This window comes from Carassius gibelio, chromosome A18 (genome assembly GCF_023724105.1).
Source record: "Carassius gibelio isolate Cgi1373 ecotype wild population from Czech Republic chromosome A18, carGib1.2-hapl.c, whole genome shotgun sequence".
In the NCBI taxonomy this organism is placed as follows: domain Eukaryota; kingdom Metazoa; phylum Chordata; class Actinopteri; order Cypriniformes; family Cyprinidae; genus Carassius; species Carassius gibelio.
The window spans coordinates 22123632-22149992 of record NC_068388.1 but is presented as its reverse complement, the minus strand read 5'-3'; the positions used below and the strand labels follow the sequence as shown (position 1 = coordinate 22149992).

The 26361-nt window shown below is 37.8% G+C and overlaps 1 protein-coding gene across 1 annotated transcript in view; it reads left to right on the top strand.

The window, feature by feature from the left end:
- The first annotated feature begins 9979 nt into the window (after nt 1-9979).
- Nucleotides 9980-26361, top strand: part of LOC127933823 (cell adhesion molecule-related/down-regulated by oncogenes-like) — a 55304-nt gene continuing 38922 nt past the window's right edge. The window contains exon 1 of the mRNA XM_052530837.1: nt 9980-10423. The gene's annotated coding sequence lies outside the window, so the exon portion shown is untranslated. The remainder of the gene's footprint in view (nt 10424-26361) is intronic.

The following is a 26361-nucleotide window of genomic DNA, read 5'->3' as shown; positions in this document are numbered from 1 at the left end:
CACAATAGTTTTTAAGGGAAATGTTAATACAACAAATAAGCAATAAAAATGCTAAAATAAATAAATAAAAATAACAGAATGCTGTGCAGTATACAATGGACTCCAAAAGATCCCATTAAAATCTAGGAATTATTATATATATTTTTTTTATAATTTGAATTTAGAAGTAAACAAGAAATGTTACAATGGCGAAAAGGCAAAAAACTAAGAAATTATGATGAAAAATAAAGCAGAACTAATTACAGTTCTGCACTATTTTCAGGCTACTTATCTATTAACCACATTTGTGACACTGATCATGTGATAGATTTCTATTTGGGCTTGCATATGCATGTGTTCATGTCTGTATTCTCAGTCACTGCAATGCTTGTGTGTTTGCATATGTTATTGCTTCTCTACCCCATCCAGCGTGCCACATCCCTGTCCAACCAAAACAGGCCTGCAGCATAACACTGAGTAAACACGCATGACATTCACTCAGCAGCTGGGAATACTGCTACCAATTGCACGGACCGGAGCAAGAACCATATTTAATTGGCAAAGAAAACATTTGGTCTCATTCCCTGGCAAGCTGGCTGTCTATACCTAATATATTTCCATGCAGAGATTTATAACAAAACATTTCAAAGATTTATGAGAAATGTCCTCATATCACATTTATTTTTAAAACTCTATGAATGCATGGCTCTAGTTTTTGGAACATTTATCAAGGAGTTACCATGGTATTGTTTGAAGATAAATACCATGTTAAGTGCAATTATTTAAAAAAAAAAACATTTTCATACTGTTAAAAATATCTTCTTTGTTTAAAATGCTGAATTGAATAAATGATTTACATTTTTTAAGGTGAATTATCCCTTGGCCATATATTTTGTACTTTGAAATTTTGTGACACATTTTGTAGATTGTTACATTTTAAAATACTCGTAATCAGACTTCAAAAATCATTTTGATTTTAAGAAGTGTTTTCTCACCATTTCAGTAGTGCATCAACTCCTGATGAACACATTACATTTGATCTGAAACATCACTCTGCAGGTTATTTAAATCATGTTAGGTCAAAAGTAATCTAAAAGTAGTCTCATTATCTAAAATATGTAATGTAATGGATTACGTTACCAGCTACAGTTTTGTGTCATGTAATTTGGAATCAGTAACAGACTCACACATGCCTCAGTTCCTAGACTGAACTCTCTCCCCCGAGTCCTGCACGGAGCTACGACATAGTTGAGGCCCGATGGGAAAGCCATTGTTTGTTTAACTACTGTTTTATGGAATACCTAGTGACAGGAAGTTCTTAAAACAGCAGCAGTTACTATTTATATAGTGTTCCTTTTGGAGTAAATACTCACTAAAATCCCCTCCTCCCGCTCAACCACACACAGACCCCATGAACACCCCAGCACTGAGGAATGCACCCATTCACAAGCCAGTGGCCATCTTGAAGGCTTGCCTCTCACTTCCTGTTTCCATGACAACACCAGCCGCCTCCGCTGGGTGTGAATGAAAGCCGACAAGTGCTCTCTCGGAGTGTGTGAGCAGTAATCCCACTCATCCAGCTCATTTTCTAAATCTGTTCAGCCCATTCAGAGTCACAACCACGACAGCATTTAGCCGTGTCTGCCTCCTTTATTGCTTTTATTAGTTTGCAGCTCGCCGGCTGCCTGACAGCTAATAACCAATGTTATCTAATTACTTGGCTCTCTCTGGGCGCCCTTGGAATGCACCCTCAGGTTAGGGTCGTACAGAGATGACGAGCAGGTGTGTGTAGCGGCAGTGTTATGGAGTGTCATCAGCTGATGGATGTGATGTACTTCAGTCCGAGGGATTAGCGTTCAATTAGAAGCGGGAGTGTCTGAAACCTAGCATTAGCATGTGTGTGTGTGAGTGTTTGCCTGTGTGATACGCACTCGAACCAGACAATTACTTGGTTTTATGCAAATGAATGAAGGATTTCAGAGGTTTTAAGAAGAGTTTATTAGCATCAACACTGGTGTGAATGAGATTCTCTGTGTGTCACATCTAACTCTAATTTGTTAGAAATGCAGTGGGGTCAGGTAAATGTGTGCATTTACAATACTGTTCAAAAACGGGGGTCGGTATGATGTAAAAAAATATGTGTTTGAAGTCTTTTATTGTGAAATATTGCTAGAATTTAAATGAACTGTTTTAATTTATTTTAAAATGTAAATTATTCCTGATCCTTCAGAAATCATTATATATACATCAATAAACTTAAATTTTTTTTAAGTGCTGTTTATTTTTTTATGAAAATTGTGATATTTTTCGCCTTTTTATTTTCTGTGATTAATATAACGTTCATAAGAACAGCATGTGCTTAAAATGGAAATGATCTGTTAAAAGGAAAGAGTATGAATGAAAATTACTTGACCCCAGACTTAGCATAAAGGTTATAGGTTTAATAACAACTTAAGGTTTGTTGACATAATTTGTGACATACTTTCAGTAACTACAGAAAATAGTAATAAATCAGTTATTGTTATTGAAGTTTCTAAATCCTAATTTCATTCAGCGGATGACTTCAGAAGGATGAATTTATTGTTACAAATGGAACTCCCATTGGTGGTAAACAGTATTTTTATGTGGATAGTTAAGTTAATAGAGTCTTGAACTCTGATACAGATTGTTGGTCCAGTTTAACAACAGCAGAATAGTTAAGTGTATGTTTGTGTGTACATGTGAGTATACTCCTTCCTGTCCCCACAGCATATGTCCACTTCCATGTGTGTATCTCCACATGTAGCCGTGTGAGTGAGCGTGTTGTGATGTTCTCAGCCGGCCGGCGCTATAAATCAGCAGAGAGGCTGACACTGCGGGACTGAAGGAGACCTGTGACTGATCGCTCTCTTTACCTGCTTCCTTCCACTCCTTCTCCCTTGTTCCACATTCACTCACTCCATCATGGATGAGCCTTGTTGTGTCATCACTTTCCAGCTTATCTTCAATGAAACTCTGTCTATAATATCCCTTCTCCAGAGAGGAAAAGATTTAAAGCTGCCTTATGGTTGCATGTATATGTTACACAGTTACATTCTGGGAACTTCCTGATCAGGCAAGAACATGCATGTGGTTCAAGTTCACATGTGCATTACATGTGTCCTTCACACAGAAGGCAATCCAAGAATGCAAAAAATAACAACAAAAATAAATCCAAGATGGTGGACCAACCCGATCTTGTGGCAATTCGTTACTATAATGCGTTTTGGCAAATTGCTGGACCTTAATGTTCACATTACAAATTCAATAAAAATATATGATTTTACCCAATGTTTATGTGCATTACATATTTTATTGGTATTAGAGGATGTTCCATTATCTTAGCAACATGCTAACACCACACTCAATTATGATTTTAGTCTCCTGTTCAGATAATTATTTATGTAGAATTATAAGTTTCGATTCACTGAGCGCATTGCAGTGCATTCTGGGATTGCCTTGTTTCTGAAGGATAAATGTGATGTTTTGTTCAAAACAAGGTATCTTATAAAATAATGTAACTTAGAACGCCTTTAAATCAGAAGTGCACCTATGATGCCTTAACTCATCATTTTAAACAGAATTGTTGTTTTAACAAAGTGGAGCTGTTTTTGCTCTGAACATAAAGATATGATGAGGGGAGTAAATAAGTCGAGCTCTCTGTAAACTCTCCAGGGAAACGAGTGTGTGTATGTGTATACATGACTTATGTCTGAGGCCAAAAGAATGTATGTGAGCATGTGTGTGAGTGAATAAGTGAGATGTAACATACTGATGAAATTCCCAAAGAGGCCAGAATGGATAATACAATCTCGGCACACTGATGAACAAACCAGATGGGTGGGGGGCCCATGGTGTTTAAATCCCAAACACACACACGCACACACACACACACACACACACACACACACACACACACACACACACACACACACACACACACACAGACACACACACACACACACACACACACACAGATGTATGGCCTTCCTGAGGGTTATTATTGCTTACGTGTGTTGTACAACAGTAAAGGGAACTTCTTTACATACTACATACTGAGACTTTAACAAAATGTGTTTAATATTCAGTAACTGAGGATTATATTATATTATATTATATTATATTATATTATATTATATTATATTATATTATATTTTTAGACATTATGATAATAATGTGGCCATAATACAAATAACAATCGCAAATATTAAACCAGGATTAGACCTAAAAGTTAATTAATACTGAAAAATAGTACAGTATATAAAAGTATTCTATGTATTTTAATTTTAACTTATTTTTTATTTATTTATTTATTTATTTATTTGCATTTTGTAAATTAAGTAATTTTAATAATAGTTAACGAAAAATATAATGGACTTTAATACACTTTATATATAGACAATAAAAATATGAAATATTGAAATATGACAATAAAAGGAAAATCGTTGAAGCAGAGAAAGTTTAACTTTTTTGATTTAAGATATTTTATATAGTGTATTAAAATAAATTTGATTTAATATATATATATATATATATATATATATATATATATATATATATATATATATATATATATATATAAAAAATATCTTAAATCAAAAAAGTTAAACTTTCTCTGCTTCTTCAACTATTTTCCTTTTATTGTCACATTTCTATCCATCTTTTAATGATCAATTGTTAACGATCAATTATAATGATCCAATCAATTTCCCAATGATAAAATCAAATATCTTGTTTCATAATCCAAAATACATAACATTAGATAGCAACGTTACTGCTGTCTCTTAATTGGGATTAATAAACTTTATTCTAATCTACAACTCAAAGTAAATGCCTTTTTATATTATTTTGTTCGAAATTCATAAACACTGAATTCCAAACCCGTACAGTAGAATGAGATCTTCCAGGCAGGATTTAATAAGCTAACCTTTCACTTAAGGACACATTCCTGTGGGAGTTTGAGGATTCTCCCAGGTTTGATTTAGCGGTGTACTCTGACCTCTGACCTCTGAGTCAAACCCCAAGCCCTGATGGCACTCTTGCTATCACTAATGACCTTTTGATAGAGGGAGAGGAGAAGAGAGACTGTGGAGCATCACGGCCCATGCTGGAGAAGTCAGCACTAGCCTGTGTTGCTTTGCAGCTTGTAAACACTCTGTTGTCAGATCCTGGTTATCCCGGGACACACACACACACACACACACACTCACACAAAGCAAACCAGAAACAGGAGGACTGTGGGTTGAGTGTGATGAATTTCTAATACAGTGGCTAATTTTAAGGTGCTTGAGGTTTAGATGTGGGATGCATCTTTTTTTTTCTTTAGATTTTTTTTTGTTTCAATGAATGTTGGTGAATTATAAAAGAAAATTCTAGGTTATTTTTCACTCCTAAATACAAAGGAATACATTTTAATAGATAGATAAATAAAACAAACAAACAAACAAATTTGTTGCTAGAAGAAACTGAAGCCTAAAATGTATTTATTTATTTTTTGTAATTCTGTAGTGTAAAGTGAAAAAAAGTCCACACTTTAATGCGGTAGGGGGTGTCAAGATGACTTAAACATTATTTAAAATATGACAAACAAAGTATTAAAATAAGCTAAAACTATTTTAATAAGAAAAATAAATATAGATTAAATTAAGGTTTTGACTGTCTTGGAAAACCTGGATATATGGGAATTTTAAAAGTGTGCAACTTCTAACAGTTTTAATAATTAAATAGTTATCGTGAAATTAAAGCAGTACTACTAATACTACCACAATGTATAAACATGTCACATGGTAAATAAAACTACATTACTTTTCATGCATCACCATAATGAAAATAAGATCAGGTTGCATTTTGGCAATGAGAACTGGAAGAAAAATAGGCTCACCATGAACAAAAAAAGAAAGAAAGACTGACTTAATATGATTCGTCTGTTTTGATTTTGGGGTTCTCATTTGAATAGGCTTTAAAAAGTCATAGCTGATGTGGAATTATAAAATAAATGCTTTTCAGGAGTGCAGATGGCCATCAGAATGGTTTCTCATTCTGAACTGACGTGTTGGCAAGAGAAACAGAGACTGCAGGGCCAGAGAGGAATCTATGTAGCTGGCTTCACTTCTCAGCATGGCTCCAGCCTCTCTAAGTCTCACACTGCTGTGCCTGACCCCCTCCAAACTCTTTTGTATGAAGACCCCTGCTCCCTGTGGACTGCCCGCTTTCTGGCCTTTCACGTGAGACTGTGTCAAATTATTCCCCTCGAACCCCACTCCCCACCTCTGAGCCCATCACACAGTAGCTCTCTGCTTCTCACGTGCGCGCACACACTCCCACCAGCCCAAAACACAAAGCCAGAGGAAAGAAGGGCAAAACAGAGGTAATGAACTAGAGCCAGAAAGATCTCCGGACTGAACAAAGAGATGTTACATACATGACCTGTGTGTGGAGAGGTCTACACCTTCTCTCCTGGAGTCTGGTTCATGCTAACACCTTTGATTTCATTCCAAGACCTGTTGAATTCATGCTGCCCAGTACAGAGGCCTTTAGATTCAGCGCAGGGCTCACGGACAGCCTGCTGCTCTTGGCTTGGCCTGAGCTTTTCTCCCTTACAAAATCCCATTCAAGAAGGTGAAAGCTCTGTGCTGAGGTACACAGAGAGAGAGAGAGAGGTCAGAGGAATGGAACTGCTGGGGCAAAGGCTAATAATATGGGTCGGGAAAAAGTAAAACAACAAGTTCCAGCATACCATTGTTTGAGGATAATTAAAAGTAAACACATTAAATATTAAACGTAATGTCATGAGCTGTTAGAGAATGTGAGTGGTGCCTGCTGTCGCCAAGTTGTGGTGGTTATGCAGGTGATGCTATGATATGCTAAGGTTCTTCGAGTGGTTTTTAGCATGTCTGCTTAGTGGCCTAATTCAAAAGAGTCCATCCAAAAAAATAAATTAAAAAAAATTGATTTATACATTTTCAATTGAACTTGTTATCCTGTTCAAATCTGAGAATAATTCTGCTATTTTTGCTGTTGCCAGCTAAGAAGTCTGATGATTAGGGATGGGTGATAGCCTAACACTTACTGTTTGATCCGACATAAAGAACTACTAAGCACATTATAACTGATATCGGTTCTAATACCTTTATAAAATGGAGCATTTTAATGATTTATGGAGATAAAATGGGTAATTATGGTCATTAATATTAAAGAAGCCAATACTGACATTACTCTTGGTTTCCAATCATTATTTGCTGCAGTACTTGTCAAAAGTTTGGAGTAATTAAGATTTATTTTTAAATGTCTCTTTAAAAAGCAACTTATGTTAACCAAAGCTGCATGCATTAAAAAATAAATACAGTAAAAACAGTATTATTGTTAAATATTACTCCATTGCTCCAGTCTTCAGTGTCTATTATGATTGCTCTGGATTCTTTGATGAAAAAACAAAAAATTCTAAACAATATATATTCAAAAATAAATGTTTAATAACATTTTAAATGTCACTTTTGATCAATTTAATACATCCTTGCTGAATTAAAGCATTTCTTTATTTCTTTAAATCATATTCCAAACGTCTGTACAGTACTGCATCATGGTTTCCACAGAAATATGAAGCAGCATAAGTGTTTTCATTACTGATAATAATAAGACATGTTTCTTTGAGCCTCATTTCAGCATATTAGAATGATTTGTGAAGAATCAAGTGACACTGAAAACTTGAGTAATGATACTGAAAATTCAGCTTTAACTCACAGAAATCTATTACATTTGAAAATATATTACAATAAAAACAGTTCTTTTAAAACGTAAGAATATTTCACAGCATTACTCTTTTTACTGTATTATTGATCAAATAAATGCAACCTTTCTGAACATAAGAGAATTTTATCTAACAAATATATTATTATAAATTATTATTCCAAACTTTTGAACTTTCACCACATTTGTTAATGCACATTATGTTTATTTATATATATATATATATATTTGGGGTGTACATTTTGTATTTTTTGTAAATGCATTAATATTCTGGTAAAAAAAAAGAGAAATCACTAGTATAATAATAATAATAATAATAATAATAATAATAATAATAATAATAATAATAATAATAATAATAAAATACATTTGGTCATCCATACGGATAAAACTAAACACTCACGGCATGGGATGAGTAACGTGCCAAATTGTAATACTTGTTCAATAACTAACCACAGATATGAGCAATAACAACAGTGATGTAACCACCACTAATAAGTTCAAAAGATTTGCTTATTTCACAATATTTCAGTATTGATAACAGATGTAAATCTGTTTCAAATAAAGATCAAAAGGGAGAAAAGTGGGGCGCTGAGGGCATGTTGGCATGTCCAGATCCTCTCAAGCAGAATAGAAAGCAGCAGTTGTCAGATAAGAGTGCCTCTACGCTCCACCAGCTCTCTCTCTCTCTGGTGTCAGGGATCTATAGGCTCTTTGGCTTGGCTGAGACCACAAACACCATGTTTCACTGCAGACCTTGGAGGAATTGAATCACACCTTCCACCGGAATGGGCTGTCAGAAGGCAGGCAGCACCTGCTGTCCACCGGTCAGGGTGGGCCGTCCCATCACTGGTCTCGTCCAATGATTACAACTGCAAAGATAATTATGTTATTTACACATGCCCATACACAGAACAGATGACTGTTTCACACACACGCACAGGCACCCAGCACAGTTTGGCTGTACACACACACACACACATTAACCAGCCAGCCATTCCTCCCACACCTGAACATCTCCTCACACACACCCTAATCTCACAAAGCGCTGAGGAAATAGTCACAGCCAAACAACATAAACTAAATCCACCTAAAGTTCCCGAGGCCAAAATGTCCCATAGAATGTAACTGCTGTACTCAAACAAGACACAAACAGGCGATACAAAAGCACATGCAAAAGTTGCATGCTGTTCTTTATCCGTGTATGGTCTTTTAAAACTCTTTTTTTTTTTTATTGTCCTTGTCGTTAATGACTGAGGAATGTGCTCTGTACAAATATATCACATTCTTTCTGAAAACTTCTGCATTGCTGAGGATTAGGGAGGCATGAAAACAAGGACACCACCTGTCAATCACACCAACATCTGTCTAAGTAGGGCTCAGAAAGAGTTCCTTAGGTGTAGAGCAATGAAAAAATAAATAATAATACAATAATAATTAAATTAAAAATAACTAAATAATGCAAATTAAATTAGCTGTAGATGTAAACTGATACATCAGCAGCATTGTAAAACATTTAGATGTGTGATGAGATAAACAGACCTACATGTGAGCAGTGTTCTACATTTGGACATGTTTCTCACTGTAATGTCTGTAAGGACTTTTTTCTAAACTGTTAGACAAGGCAATACACAGTTTTAAAGTTACACTTATTGCAGTTAAATTATATATATATATATATATATATATATATATATATATATATATATATATATATATATATATATATATATATATATATTTTTTTTTTTTTTTTATTATTATTATTTTTTTTTTTGATATTGCGATTTAAATTTCAAAAATAGAATTGAAATTTGAAAGGCATTCTCAGTTCATTTTAAAACGGCACACAACACAGATAGATAGATAGATAGATAGTTCACATTGCAATAACTAATTAACATTAAGTTAATAATTGTAAAAGTGTGGTTTGTTGATAGTTTCTGTTAACTGACATAGTTAATGTTAAAAATTAAACCTTATTAGGCAACTACCTTTCAATCTTTAAATTAAACAGCAGATTCATTTATTTACTTGTTTGTTTGTTTGATAAACACACACACACACACACACACACACACAAACTATAAATATTAATGAACTAAATGCAAATTAATGTTAAAAGTCAAAAGAGTTCCAGTCAGAGACAAATACAGGCTAACGATGATTTGTGTAGCAGGGGTGCAGGTGGGGGGTGTGTTGGTAATATTCATTAAGTTCACACACACACACACACACACACACACACAGCGGCGGCGGCAGGGCAACCCCCTGCACACTGAAGCTCTGCCTGCTGCTGTAGGGCTGGAACATTCCTGCTCTGACGAGCTGCTGAGCAATATGATCCTCTCTCTCTCTCCGTGTGTGTAGAAGAAGACAGAAGTAGTAGCAGAGAGAGAGAGAACGTGTGCAGGGAAGAGAGAGGACAGAGGGAAACTCACTTACTACGAACTTCACCGGGATCGGAAGGTTTGCGTATGTACGGTGACTCCGCGGCGTTCACGCGCCTGTACATCTGGGACAGAAAGAGACTGGAACGGCGTATCGTTACTAATTAACCCCCCTGTTGTTTTGCACTTTGCGCCCGCGTCTAATGGAGGGCCCCGTGCGGATCTGCCATCAAGAGAATGTGCTTCACTAGTGTGTCCGGCTGCCAGCAGCTTTTACTCTCCTGTAAAAGGTAAGAAACTCCGGAGAGCCTTCACTCACCGCCACGGACGAGCTGCGTGAAGAGTCTCTCCCGATGAAAAGTGTAACAGTGTGGAAAGTTCATGTCTACTCGCTCACTTTCCCTGCTCGAGACACAGTTTTCTGCACTGCAGACACCATACATGAGGAGAAAGTGTAAAATGTCAAGTGTTAAAAATGACTTTTGTTTTGTTCTGGAATGATTATTTCCCCTTCAGTCTAAAGTGTGCAGAAGGTTTAGATGGAAACCTCGACTTCACTCTAAACTGTCGAGATGTCAAAGCGTAATGTATAGGTGTAAAGTGCCAAGTGCTAAAGTTTATTTTGGGCATACATAAATAACCCTTTCTCCAAAATGTAAAGAGTTTAGAAACAAAGTTTTAATTGTAGAAATCAAATTTTAAGACTTAAACTATTTGAGTTATAAAGGGCATATATACAAAAGTGTAAAGACTTAAGTAAAGGTAAAGGATGTAGAAAAGACGTTTAAAGTGTAAAATAAAAGTTTAACAAGAATTTAAAAGGAGTATGATGTTTGGAAGCAGTTTTAAGATTTTGAAATGCAAATAAGCTACAAGTTTACAGAACCTTAAGTGTAAAAGGTTTTATGTGGGAATGCATGAACACCCGTTTCCCCCGAGTGTAAAGTGTGTTGAAACAAAGTATCTAGAGTCCGACACTATTCAAACTGTTCCTTTTGTAAAAGTGGAAAGCATAAAAAAACTGTCCCATGAATGAAATCATTTCAGTTTGCCATGAGGTTGAGTTGACTTAAGTTTTTTTTTTTCTGACAGTGACTTTAATCTTAATTGTTACTGTATAAACACAACATGATGTTCCTGTTGGCCTCGGGGCGCTTTTAGAGTTATCTCAGTAAAAATGAAAACATTACACTATTGGACACGTTTTTCTCTGTGACAAGTGTTTTGTTAGTGGTGTTATTCTGGTCAAAAGCTCTTTAGTCTCACAAGGCTTGGCTATTAAATGCATGTTTTTGTTTGTAAATGCAACGTTGAACTGGTGTGCAAGATTACTTAATGTAATGTTTTTTTTTTTTTTTTTTTTGCTAGGCTTTCTTCTGAAAATTTGACATCCTCTTTCTGTAATTAATGGATGTAAAACTTTTTAACATTGAAAAAAAGGAAATTTCTTTACCATTGTTGCAGTTTAAAAGAGCAATTTCTTGATGAGAACAAACCCCGAAATATGTATAAGTCAGACCTCGACTCAGAAGACAGAGACAGAACCCACGGGTTTTTGTTCTTTAAAATAAATATCACTAGACTGAAAGACAATAAAACTGTAAAATAGAAAACAACAACAAACAGAATCTTTCATAGAATAGAGAATCCACGGAGTGGGAAATATTAGAGCTGCATTTAAAATAACATAAACAATGTAGTCGACCTATTGACCAGTTCAATTTCAGTATTTACAGATAAAATGTTTAAAAGTGTTTGAAAATATTCATATTTGTTGTAGATTCATTGGTTTGCATTGTAAAGAGGCAATAAACTGTGCCAGAATTTAGTAATATTTCAGAAGAATTGCTCCTGTCAAATAGTTTTTTTTGCAAGCCTTTTGAGAAGATATTTCTTAAAATATTTGATTAAAATAATTAAAGGAAATCTATCTATTTGTATAAAAAACCTATTGGTTGAAAGATAAAACTCTCTGTATAGTGTGAACCAACCCAAATTCATATTAAACGTCTCATAATAGTCTTATTATAAGTTTTAGATTTGGTCGGTTGATGTATCTTGGGTCTATTTTTTTTAACTGCATAGGCTTTTTTTTTTAGATTATATATAAAAAAAGAGATTGTTTATATGCATACTGATGTTTCTGATTCCGGCAGCAGATAGAGGTTTGTTTCTATGTATTGTTCCTCCTTTGGGTCGTAATGACTCTTTTGATGTTCTGCTTCTAAAGAGGCGTAAGTGGATGCCTACATGTGGCATGTGAGTGTCTTTTGTGTGATCGGAGAGGTTAGGACAACATGACTGCTGGGTAACAAAGCCCTCATGCTCTCTGCTCGGGAGAGAAAGAGGCCGAGAGATCTCGAGATACCAGCACAATAAAAGTTGTAAAAAGAGCTTTCCAGGAAAGCCAAGTGTAATGAATTAATGTAAGAATGTGGCTACTTGTCATTTTAATTTCTGTTACATTCACAGCTTTTTACCACTTCGAGCATTTAGCGGAAAATTGCTATGCAGTTATGCTGCGGTATTTTATGGGACGCGTGATGAGACTGAGAGACTGTAGGACAGCAGAGTTAACTTTTATCATATCTTTATTTTTGTCCAGACGGGAATGTTGAGCTCGGTCACGTATAATCCAACTTGTTCTCTTTCACCTGTTGGCTCTCTCCATCTCTCATTCTTTAGATGATCTTGTCAGAATAAAATATGGCGAGAAAGACAACTGTGCTGATGGGTTAAACATATGCTTATCATCTCTTTATAATCACTACACAACAAATTCTCACTTTGCACAGTTGGAGCTGTCGAAATTGTTTCATGTCGCTCTAAAACAATGTTTAGAGTTCATAACCGCAAATGTATAGTACATAAACAGCTTGAGTTGTTTTTAAAATCATTGTGGTGGTAGAAGGTTTGTTCAGGATGTCTCTTTTCTCTTCATCTTAGGAAATAGCTTTTGCCTTTTGTTATATCAGAGCTATTATAGACTTAATAACTTGATGGTTCAGCTGTTTTCAAAAGAGTAGTGTTATACCCCCGGTTTCACAGACAAGGATCTAGTCCCAGACTAAAATGCATGTCTGTACAAAACTTGCACTGAAATATCTTAAAATATGTTGGTACGTTTGATTTGTCTCAAGATGCACACCGGTAATGTTTTTTTCTAAGACACATTTATAAAATATACTTACATGTCCTAATTGAACTATGGCCTAATCCTGGTTTAACTTAAGCCTTGTCTGTGAAACCAGGCCATAGCTTGACAAAATGCTACATTTAAAATGATAGTTAAAGGCCTCCTAAACCGAATCTGTGCACAAAAATATCCAATGGATGTAATCTCTAGCTTCCGCTAACTGGTACGCGCGTTCACAAGCGGAATGGCGTTCCGGCTGGATGAAGTAGGATATGGGTGCAGCCTAAGCTCCAGTGAGAACATGTGCGTGTCGGAAGCAACACAAATGTGGGTGGATCCAACATAGTGTAAGTGTAACTGTTTTTCAGGGCTTCAACAAAGACTATATGATGCCTTTAAAAGCAACAGGCAAAGAAATTCTGAACATTCAGTTAAATAGCAGCTTGTTTAGTGACAGAAGCCCATGTGAGCACACAGCCAGACCCACCTGAGCAGCACATATGCTATGATGCTTTATCTTGCTGTGTTGCTGGAGTGCAGCAGGAGCGATTAGTGAAAACACAGATTGATACGGACTCTGAATGAGCCAAGTGGAATGGATTTGAGGAAGCCGCAGTGTGGAAGTCAAGGCTGTAGCTAAAATGCGGAATGGAGTTTAATTTATTAGTGCATTCCTGAAGTGGAACGGATTTAAGTGGCGGTACTCTGAAAAGTGAATAAACATATGCGCTGAATTAGAGATGGTAAAAGTGAGTGGGTCCAATATCATTGATCTTAAAAACTGGGTGGGTCTTATCCAACCCACATACAATGGTTCCGATGCCCATGGGTGAGAATACCAAGTTTTGTTACAGGTGCAATGGAAGCAAAGTATCTTTGTTTAGCAAAGGCTTACATCTTGGTTTGTATTAAAATCCTCCAACATTTTTCTTTACAAATCCTTATCTTGTACTTGTTTTCCTCTCTCCTCTGCGCTTCCACGTTCGTCACTTCGCTTTGCCTGCATCCTACGTCCACTACGCCTTCAATGTTTTGATGTTATTTTGAATTGCAAACATAGCTAAAGAAGCAAATAATTATTAATAATAAAACAATTGGTAATTTGAATGTTTTCAATCTGAATTCCTGCATTTTAAATCTTTGTGTGTGTGCTTTTTTCTTTCTTTTGAATAATTTTTTTTAAAAATAAACTACTGTTCTATTTTTTGTCTGTTTTATTTCAGTGGTGTCACTCTAATTGAGAAACCCTTGACGTTTTGTTGCCAGAAAAATACAGCTGTGATAAAACAATTTGATGGTTATGTATTTTATAAAATGTAATGCTCCTCTTTGTAATGTCAGTGTAATTAGCTTGACTTGTACCATAGCAATCTAGTTACTTTTTGTGTAGCTTGTAGGAAATGTATATCTTATACTTTAATGGTGATGTTTTGCCATATTTTTTTTTATCAGCTTAAAAAGAGAAGGATGAAAAGAAACGTTTCCGGTCCTTTTCCTCCAGTAGCTTTTATCAATCACAGATAGTGTTTATTAAGCTCCCACATCTCAGATGGGATCTCCATTTTCTGTCTGTTACTAGAATGCAACGATGCCCGTATGCTTCCACTGTTTCAAACAGACTTTTCTTACATAGGGGCTGCACTTAGAATCTGGTGGAGTTGACGTTCCAGAAAACATCACCCTGAATATTTTTCAATGAGGCTTTGGGCCACAGGTGGGCACCTTCAGAGACGCGCTCTCAATCTGTATTTTTTTTTTTTCCTGGAGGGGGGAAAAGTGAGCATTTCCCATTAATACATATGCTTTAGTCGAATCATTACTAGTTTCTGAGGTCACTCTTTTTGCACAACATAGCATTCATTTTTCTAGATAAGCTGGATCGAGAAGTACTTATTTTCAATTGCTTTTGCTTCCCCATTTTGTTTCCTTTCATGTTTGTGATCAAGCCCTCTTAGTTTTCTAATTAAATGACTTGATGACATTTTTGTGATTGTAAAGTCATGACCCATCAGTGTTCCGACCGTTTATAAATCATTAGCAGGGCATCGGTTATCCAGTACACACTGCAGCTAAACCCTGCAGTTCTATTTAGAGCGCTAGAATAATGTTTGGCCGTGTAGAGGGTTCTGGGTAATGATAAACACATGGGGCTGTTGAAAAGGTATGCTAAGTGGCCAATTTGAATATAAGCATGTGTAATGATTCAGACCCAGTGATGGGCCTTTCCAGTCATTCTGGTGGTCTGTTGTAGTTTGTCGCAGTTTGTGGGTTGGAAACACTGCTTCAGATCAATACATGGGCAAGAAAAACCCTGTCTCCGTAGTAAGGACTATGCTAATTGTAAGAGATCAGTTTTGGGGAATGAGCAATTCAGGCAATGATTTGTGCAATATTTGTTTTTTTTTTTTGGCTGTGGGCAGGAGAGAATATAAATGCACTGGAGAATCAGTAACGGGGCACTCAGTGAGTATTTAGGGAGTCATCCTCTGCCCTGCCTCTGTAGCCTAACAGATGTAAGGAAGCTTTCTTTTTACACTTGCCCTGGGCAGCGAGGGATGAAAGTGATTTCGTAGGGCTGTGTGGTTTGAAGGTTTAATTAGCTTGGGGTTATGATCTTTGCTCTTACCACCATTCCATAGATGGTGAGATGAAGTAATAAAGTTTCACATGGGGCTGGACGATATTTCTCAATAAACTAATGTCTTAATAATAAAAAAAAAATAGAAAGAAATTTTTTTAGCCAAAATACATTTTAAATATATGATGGATATTTAATAAATTGCCTTTTTTATTTCTCGCTGACAGGACAAATGTGGTGTTGCAGTGTGGCAAGCATACAGTCACACTGAATACTTAATCGGCCCCAGTCACCAAACAAATGTGAAGTTATTTTTAATATGGACCATGACGTACAACTTCGAACAGTATAAAGGATTTCATAGAGGTGGAAGATTTCATGATGGCGCATTACACATACCATAAATACAGTGATACTCTGTTGGTCCACCACCCGGAATAATTGCCTTTAATCCTTGAAATCCATGTCTCATTAGTCTGGGTTAGCTGAGAGTCGTCGTCCTTCTGGAGTGCCTTAGGAATTGGAGAGGGATTACGGCTGGCTGCCAAAGCGTTGCTGTGATTTAGGGCCCTGGAAGTGGTGATGGATACTGTCCAGCAGTTATGTACATTGGGTGAATGGTACACCGCACAGGTTTTGTTTCTCGCTCAACAGATTGTAGCAAATTTTGCTCTAAAAAGATTATCCTAACACGGTTCAATTCACTAGACGCCAAGGTCATCTCCCTCTGGTCTGAGGCAACAATAAGAATTAATTTTTTCATGATTCATTGACCACCATACTTATAACGTCCTTAGAGTTAAACAGAAAGTGTAGACACATCTTTAAAATCTACTCCCTAGTTTTTATGTGTAATTAATTGAAATACTACATAGAAAAGCTATACTATCGGCTCACCTATGAGCCAGATATCAAAATATTTTCATCTCAAGCTTTGTCATACCTTTGTGGCACTGCAAAGACAGAACTAAAATAATTACAACTTTTATTAGGAGCATGGAAATTAAATGATGGGTACAGTCAATTGCAATAGTCTAGATTTCAGTGCATCAGAGATGTACTTTGACTCCTGTGTGTGTTAATGGCACAATCGTGCAGGAAGTTTACTCATCTGATGGGTGTGTTGTCGTTTAAAGGGATAGTTCTCCTAAAAATGAAAATTCTGTAATCATTTACTCACCCTCAAGTTGTTCTAAACCTGTTTCTGGTCCCCACTGACCAAAACAATACTAAGGAGATCAGTGGGGACCAGCAACTGTTTTGTTACCCACATTCTTTAGAATATATTCTAGTTCAGCAGAAGAAATAAATTCATACAGGTTTAATAGAACATGGGGAAATGACTAGGGCTGGATCAGAATATTTGATTATTTGAATATTCGTTTGGTGATTGGCATTTGATTTACATTTTTGAGATTCTAATAATCTAAACACCTGGCATCCCCCGCGAAACGGTCTTCATTCGGACTTGAATATAGCTGCTTTTATGCTATCGGGCCGAACGGTTCCAAGGACTGTCAGTTATAGTTTATTTTATATTTCCCGTCGAGAGTCTTTTTTTCTGTTATTGAACCGAAGTAAATCTCAGATAAAAAAAGAGTACCAAAAACTGAAATATCTGATCATCGTCCATATCGCTGTTTATATATCATCACCAAAGCAACGACTGACGCATTTGTATTGCATTCCAAAGAGCTCTGTTATTAGCATCACAGTGGAAAATTAAACCGTATCCCTGCTGACTGGCCTGGATCGGCACTGAAAATTGGCTTATGAATCGCTCATGAGTGAACGTCATGATTCAGTTCATCTGGAAGAGAAGACAAAAATGCAGAAGACCTCTGCTGTGTGGGAGCACTTTAAATTGAATGAGGACAAGACAAAGGCAGTGTGCCAGGTATGCATATTGAAACTGGCCTACCACAACAGCACATCAAAAAAAAAACAAAAAAAATCATAATTTGCTTGGAAAATACTTGCGAATACTGTAGGCGGTCCAGTGTGTTCTAGTGCAGCTTTTTTTGCACCGAAGCAGGTGATGAAATGCAACTCAAGGTGACACCACAGTCAGTTTTGCTTAGCGCTAGTTCTTCGGCATAAGTTATAATCCCCAAATAAGCATGCTTTTTATGATAATTATAAGTGGTCAACCGATATTGTTTTTTTGACAGCCAAAGCCGATTTCTTGGAAAGCAGGGGTGTAAAATAAACATACGAAAGTACATAGATGACAAAGTATTTTTCACAAATAAATAAATATTTAATAAAACCATAATTAAAAAGGAAGTAAACACTGTAACCAACAGGGCTCTTAGTATTCTGGGAAGTTTGTGTTCATTGGGAATCATATTTTTCAAATAAAACAAGCGTAACACTCATTTTACAGACAGCAAACAGAGAAAATTACATGAATATGACAGTGGGCAAATACATAAAGCACAGCATAATTTGAACTCACTAGTTTAAATTTTAAAGCATTCAATTGTCACGGACCAACTATCACACAGAGAATGCACAATCATGCTGGATAAAAATGCACACTCCATAAGATCACAAGTTTGCAAGGTTTGTAAAATTAAATTTTCATTAGCCATTCAAAGATTTGTTTAAATTATATAAATGTGCATTTGCTTAATGCTGATGGCAAACAAGAAAGTAATATAATGTTTGCCTTTCTATTACTGATAATATAAAAGCAATCGTTATAATACTTTTTGTATACATGAATTCCTTCGTTTAACTGTTCTATCTGATTATTAGACAGACTTTTATCCGTATTAGACAGAACTGTTAATGATGACAGCGAACAAGAGGGAAAATGTGAGCTGTGTGCTCTCAGACGCTGTCAAAGTAAAAGTTCCGCCTCTAACACATCGGCCAAGCAGAAAAACGTATCGTCCAATGGCAATATTTAAACAAAATGGCAAATATCGGCCGATATATCAGCCTTGGCGATATATCGGTTGACCACTAATAATTATTGAGAAGACCAAATTGCTCAAGGAAGTTGCTCTATGGAATTATGCACACTTAGCTGTTGTTGGTCAAATAAACTCAATCGACTTTGTCAATATATGGGACAGTTACAGAATCCTGGGGTAATGATGGGAGTGAACTTCTGAACTTTACACATTGCTGACAGTTCCCACATTTAAAAAAGACAGAGGAAGCCCTGACCCTGTGCAGAATGTAGAAGGTTTTTTTTTTGCATCCTCAGCACCTTCCTGTTTTTAAGATTCATTTATCTGAGACTTCCTGAACTGACCCTCCTTCACCAGATCCTCTTCTAAGTCCATCCTTGAGAGCAGCCAGAACTCTTCCTTGTATATCTTTCATTTTTTTCTCCTTTTGTATGAGCCCAGCTACACCACAGCATTCTGTTTCCAACACTGCAGCCCATAAGCGACATTTGACATGGGCTTTCTCTGTAGCCCAGTGCCCATGCCAGGCAACAGATCAGCAGGACTATATTGAGGCAAAAGCAGCCACGGGTGGCTCCCCCTTGCTCCTGACAAACAGACTGTTTGTTTGGAAGGGCTACATAACTGGTGGATCAGAGCCTGAGGCACTGTGGGTAGTACTACTGTTAGGCTTGTGGTTGTAAGTGCCATTTTGAGCCTCGCATTGCGGGAAGAGTCAGCCCCTCTAGGAAACAAAGTTAAATGGTCATTTATAGTCTTTTTCAACTGCTTGAGGAAACGGGAATTAATTACAGGGGAAAGCCCAAAGAAAGCCCTACATTGTTACACATCTGACCCATCTCTTTACAACAACCCAGATTAGATTAAGATACAGGATGGAGATGCATAATATTTATGGTTCTCGAAAAAACAAACTTCTGGGTCTGTGTCTAGTAAAACCTTATCCATTGGTGATCCGAATGAGGCCTTTTATAAACTTTCCCCATCTGTTGAATCCAGTGTGCCACCATTTCCCTTTCAGTAATAGAAAAAGTGTACTACAAATGTAGTGATTGCAAGCTGTATTACTATTATTATTATTATTATTATTATTATTATTATTATTATTATTATATTTTATTAAAGTTATGCTGGTATTGGCACCATCTGATGCCACTGTCAAGAATCTGCTCACCTCCAGGATAAGGCAATGGCTGAAGCATGGGCATGACAGAGAGTTCAGCTATCTGAAATGAAGCCAGTGATAGCAATTCAGACAAGCACGTTTGTTGAACTCACACCACACAATTTGTTTTGTTATTTTGGAAGCTGTGGAAAACATGACCTCTTTGCTTGCAGAGGGCTACAAGACAAGACAGATAAACATTTAGACAACCTAAATAGATTCAGTCAGAGGCAGTGTTTGGAGTGGATATTTATTTCGGAGCCCTCAAGCTTGTGCATACAAGGCAGAGAGTTGGCCGTATGTTTGGGGGGGGGGGGGGGGGGGGGCTTCTAAGCCTCTAACAATTTGTTTGTTTTTGTTCTATAATGTAATTTTTTTTGGATAACCCAATGCTTGAAACGGCACAGCATTATGCACGTCCTGATTTTGCTGTGTTAGATGTGTTCCTAGGTCAACATATTTTGTTGACACTGGAACAACATTTTACTCCAAAAATATATTCTTGACCATTTCCCTACACCTAAACCTAACCCTAACCATGAGTAATCCCTAAAATCAGAGGAAATGATAGATGAATGACACTGATGTACAAGCAACAAACAGTGATTTTAAGTGTAAACTTCACAAAATCTATAAACTGGTTCTTCAAATCTGATCGGTTAATCACAATGTTGTTCCAGGGACATGTCTCACTTGGTAAAATCAGGTTCTGCCAGCATTATACCCTAAAACTAATTATTCACCATGAATCTTGACCCTTTTTATCTAAACATTTTCTTGGTTCAGTATATATTACATATCTAGTTGTGAATTTTATCTCTTACACTCTTCAGTCTTTGGCCAGCATTAATGTCAGAGTGATGTTCCTGGTCTTCATTATTTGCCTGTGAAGATTTCAGGTCCTGCTGTCATCTTGTTTTTGTTTTGTGCATGCTTTGAATCGCAACTTCTAATATATGTCCCTGCTCTGTGAGTGCTTTTGGTCGGAGGCCAAAGACCTGTCGGCGGGATACTGAGCAGGACCTGTTGTGTAGCTCTATGTCCAGCTTAGTTGCCATGGTGATGGAGAGGTGATGGAATCCAGGAGGGCGAGGGAGGACTGAATCTGAGCTGAAGCAGAGAGAGAGGAGAGCAGAGATATGTAGACATTAGATGATAAATCGCTAGCTGCCACCAACTTTTCTGCAGCTGTCATCCTTTTAAAAACTCAAGTCTGTTTTTAAATGTGTAAGACTTAAAAAGCATCTAGAGGGAACATGGACCAGTCCTGCTTTTCCATCATGAGAACCACAGCACAATGTGTCTGGAACATGTGCATGTAACTAGGACACAGCTTTGACATGTTCCTGTTCCTTTCCATGTGAGTGCTTGGCATACACATAGAAGTCATCTAATGCTCGGCTGACTCTAACCGCCATACATACACACTAATTCTCATCCTTTACTGCTTGGCTGATGAATAAGACACTCTTGGAACGGCCTGCCTATCAACTTTGTCTCTCAGCACACCCTCTGGGCAGACAGAACCGCTGTCTCTCCTGTCTGTAACATTCCTCCTCTCCATTAGAACTACCCTTCCTGTGTGCAAACGTCCCCTCGAGGGTTCTGAGTAGCTGTGAACTCAGCTGGAAGGATATTCTGTAACTCCCACAGTACTGTGGGTGTTGTTAGTTAAGCATGTTGCTTTTCCACAGTTTTGGCTGTGGCCTTGTGCGAAAGAATATCCTGAGATCCATTTCCAGTGTTTGAGACGACCCTATTGAGTTTCAGCCTTCTGCCTAATCCCTGTTGTTGAAAACCTTGGGAATGGCCCCTTTACCTCTGCACCCCTCCTCTGTCACCACCTCCCCTTCCACACCGCCACTGCCTCCTGTTCCCAGGCAAACAAGACACCACAGAACAACTCCAATTAAAAGGGTTCTTCTGTACTGTACTGGGGCTAAGGGTCTCCCTCCCCCCCATCTTACCGGGTGATCTGTGTGTAGAGTGTTTGTGACCAAGGCAAGGCTGCCTGGGGCAGGAATTAGCACTGCCTCCCTGGTCTGAAGCCTGGCACTCATGGTAAGGAGGCGGAGGTAGACCGGGTTGTTTCTGCTGAGAATCCCCCTGGGAGGAGAGAGGCGGGAAAGAGATGTGTGTGTTCCTGGTAAACAGTGCTTTGTTAGAGGTGACTGTCTGATCCCTTGGGCCTCTGTTCTCATTCCTGTCTTCTCTCCTCCCCTCCCATCTTTCCTTTCACTGTTTCACCATGCCATGGTTGTCCAGGCTGTGCCCCATCAACCCAAGAGCATCTCACCTCAGGGCTGTTTTTTACAGATGGGGGAGGCCAGTCCTAGGATGTAGTATCATACTCCTAATGTAATGCCTCTTTACACTCATACATACTCACCCACTCTTTCACGAAAGAGAGCAGTTGAAGGTTAACTTCTGTTTGCCCTTTCTTAGGCATTGTAGCATTCTGAATGCTGATAAGTGCTGCCTAACTGCAGTTTGATTCTCATCTCTGTTCATGGTAAAAGAAAGTGCAAATGTTCCCCTTTTAATGCTTAGTAGCTTACAGATTTCTCTTACTCTGTCTTTCTCTCTCTCTCTCCTGTTCCTTTTCCTCTCTCTCTTTTTAATAATGTCAGCCCCCTTTAATCACTGCTCAGTTCAGAGGCCCAGTATTTCCATTCATTAGTCCCATCTGCATGGCCTGGAGCTTCCCTCATTCCTGCAACTTGTAGCCTGTTATAGCCCCACTCGGGTGATCCATACTGGACCTTGGTTCCCATCCTCTCTTCCAGTCTCTTAGTCCTTCTCCCTTTCCTGATTTATATTGCTTTGCCAGGTCTCTCTGATTGCACCAAGTCAAGGCATTGTACTGTCAGTTGACTGGGAGGATTACAAGTAAGGTTCACACTGTATGAGTTTGTCTGTCAGGCGTTATCTTGGGAAATTAGCTGAGGTTTAGCAACTATTCACCTCCCGATGAATCCTCTTTTTTTTTTTTCTCACTGACACTCCATTCCTCACACTCTCCTACCTCCTGTTCTTCCTGCATCAATTTTTGTTTTCTCTCACTTTTGAGGGGCGTACTCCATTCACTTCCACCAGTCTTATTTTGTAGTGTTTTTCTTTTTCTTTCATTTTTGTAATCTCTCCACTTTGTTGATCTCCTTCACCTCACTCTCTTGCCTGTTGGAATGTGGGGGGTCAGATCAAACTATCAGAAATGATATTCACTTACTCCTCTGCTTCTGTTCTCTGTTTTTCACTCTCCTTCTTTTTATAGTGCCCCTCATGTTTCTGCTGCTTTCTGCATTCCCTAATAAACATAGCCATATGAGACATTTGATTGTTTAATAGGATAAGCATTTACATCCATTTTGTTGAGCTTTACGTGCTAGGTTTGTTTGATTCTTACCTGTCAAGTTCAGGCCTTTACTTTTATACCAGTTGTGACCTGTTCTTCTATAGCCCTATGGGATCCTTTGTTCGTGTTTACTCAATATGACAGGGATCTGGGGCAGAGGGCAGATGACCCTTTTTAAGCACTGCCTGCAGAGAAAGACTCATTCTTGTTCACACATTTTTTTTTCTAGGTCTTCAGTTACCACTTCCCGCCCACTTTACTCACGCATCTAGGGGCTTGTCAGACTGTTTATTTTCCGTGCTGTCATCCTGTTTTATTTTCTGCTTACACTGCATCCATCTTTTTGCCAGATTTCAACCTTCATTCCAGCAGAATGTTTTTGTAGAGGCTATGTTGTCACATACATAGATCCACCCTTATTTTTTAGCAGAGATAGACTGTACTAAACTTGAATTAATGGCTACGATAGTCTTGGTAAAACTGCAGAAGATTTTAAAGATGGATGCTCTTAGACATCCCAAGGAGTCTTGCCTTTCTTCCCTACACTTTGGCAGGATCTCAGGTATGATCCTGGACTTACTCCCTTAATCCAGAGAGAAGACAGTAAGAAAAAACAGTTTTCACTAGGGGTGTAAGAAAATATCGATACACGTGAGTATCGCGATATTTTGTTTGGTGAAACTGTATCGATTCTCAAAGACAGAATATCAATATAAAAAAAAAAATCATGGCAGTTGTTTCATGTTGAGTTTTTTTCCCAGACCTATAGATGGCAGTCTTCATCTCTGAACAAATCCTAAGTGACAGGAAATACTAGTATTAGATCACGCCACTAATGTAGTTCGCTGCTAGTAATGGAGGGTGAAAGATTTGTCCCTGTTCCTGTCTTGGTGTACAAAGCTGAAGAGTACCGTCATGTGGGCTTTTGTTGTAATGTCCACTGCGGGACTGTGATGCTCGCTCCGCCTCGGGTTCCACCACTTGCCGCAACCCGTGTGAAGAGGCTTGTGCGGGCCGCAGCAGGCGGGACGGTCGTCCCGTGACTGTACCCTTCCCTCATTTAAAAAATAGCTTGCTTTGTTCTTTTTCTGTTCTGTCTGTTTTCTTTTTATTTATTATATTATTTAAAAGCTCTTGCTATATGTACTGCGTTTAAGCTAGCTGAGACTTGTTATAGCACATATATCATTGCTCTTTTGTTGTTTTTGATTGCTTCCGTTGTCCTCATTTGTAAGTCGCTTTGGATAAAAACATCTGTTAAATGACTCAATGTAAAAACCTGTACATTTAACTGAATGATCCTGCAAGCACTTTAATTTATCCCCCTTTACTTGTACTTCACAAAAGCAATAACGTTGAATGATACAGGGGCTTATTATTGCAAATGCAGATCCCACTGTGTTCCGTTTAAAAAAAAATAAAAATAAATATTGCTAAGGTTTGCATATGGTGTTGCGTTCTTAATGACAGCTTTCCTGACAATATATACTATTCCTAAAATAAGAAATATCCCAATATATCTCCTTGCTTACAGTATCCCAATGTATCGCAACATATTCGCATTGCAACCCCTGTATTGTGATGCGTGTCGTATCACCAGATTCTTGGCAATACAGAGCCCTAGTTTTCAATCTGACAACTGATAAGGTTAGATATATGATCCTGAACTGCCTGTGGGTTTGTTGGACTGCTGTTAGATCAAGCCTCTCAGAAAAACGCTCAGTGTGTGTGAATCGTGACTTTTGGCTTGAGAAAGTCTTCAATCATGCTCAAAATTAAAAACAGAATGGAAAGAGGCATGTAGGAGAAGTCTTCTGCTATGTTTGGAGTAGCATGCTGGCTAAAGAGCCATCTTTGTAAACCAAATATCTCTGAGGATTAGCATATGTTGTCTTATGGGTTGGGATGGGATGCTGCTAGCATCCCCACCAAGCTTCATAACTAGCCTAAGCTAAAACGTTATTCTAGAGTTTGCTGTAGAACGGCATGGTCTTGCCCACAGCCAACCAGCCTCAACCAACAAGAAAATTCATAATAGTCTAAGCTGGTCTTTGCAACAGGAAAGGACATCAGCTGTGCAACACTACCTATACCCTTCATCTATTTAAAAGTGTTTAATAGAGCTTACTAAGAAGCTATCAAGAAAATTCCTTGTCTGTTAATATTTATGTTGAGGGTTCCTGGAATATTCAGCCAAATGTATTTCCTGATGGTAGATTTCTAAGATTTATAGTCAGTCAAAGCTGGTAATATATGGTTATTGATTGTTTCATACTTTAAGGCAGGTTCTTCCAGCAAGGAATGGATGGGCAAGAGTAAAGAGTCCTCAGTTCAATAACTGCAATAGCAAACATTCTTGCTGGAGTCATTGGTAGTGCAATGATGTTACATAAATAGAGGCACTGTCAGGGTAATGTTTGTAATTCTCTCTGTTTGTTAAACCCTTGCTTCCATCTGCACTGTTTTCCCTTTGCCCTTAATTTTCTCTTTTGAAGTGGCCTGTGTGATGGAGATCTGCAGGTATAGGGGACTTCCCTTCCCTTCTGCTATCAGACATGTCTCAGCACTCCACAACCCGATCTCTCTCTCTCTCTCTCTCTCTCTCTATATATATATATTATAGCTCTGTTCTTGAAGGCTCAAGACTGCTCCAATTTCCTACTGTCTCTCTTGCTTGCATTTAGTAGTAGCTGTCTGTTTCTCTGATGGGGGACAGAAGATATCCAACAAAGTGTCTCTCTGCCCTGAGCCTAGTACATACAGGCGGATGTCAAAAGAAAGGCACAGAGATAGAACACAGGAATGATGCTTGTGTTTCCTCATCATGCCAGATCTGTTGTAGAGATAGCAAGAGGTGCAGCGTCACTCCTCACACCAGATATCTTGATTCATGGTCATACTTATACCCACGCCTCTAAGGGTACACGCCAGCACCTATGTACACACGGGCTATGTTGCACTATGTTGCTTTATCTGCGTTTCATTCAAGGCTGTTGTTATGTTGTAATTATATATTATTATTATTATGGGAGTGAGAAGATTGTTTCCACTGATGGCATAGGGGCACTGCAGA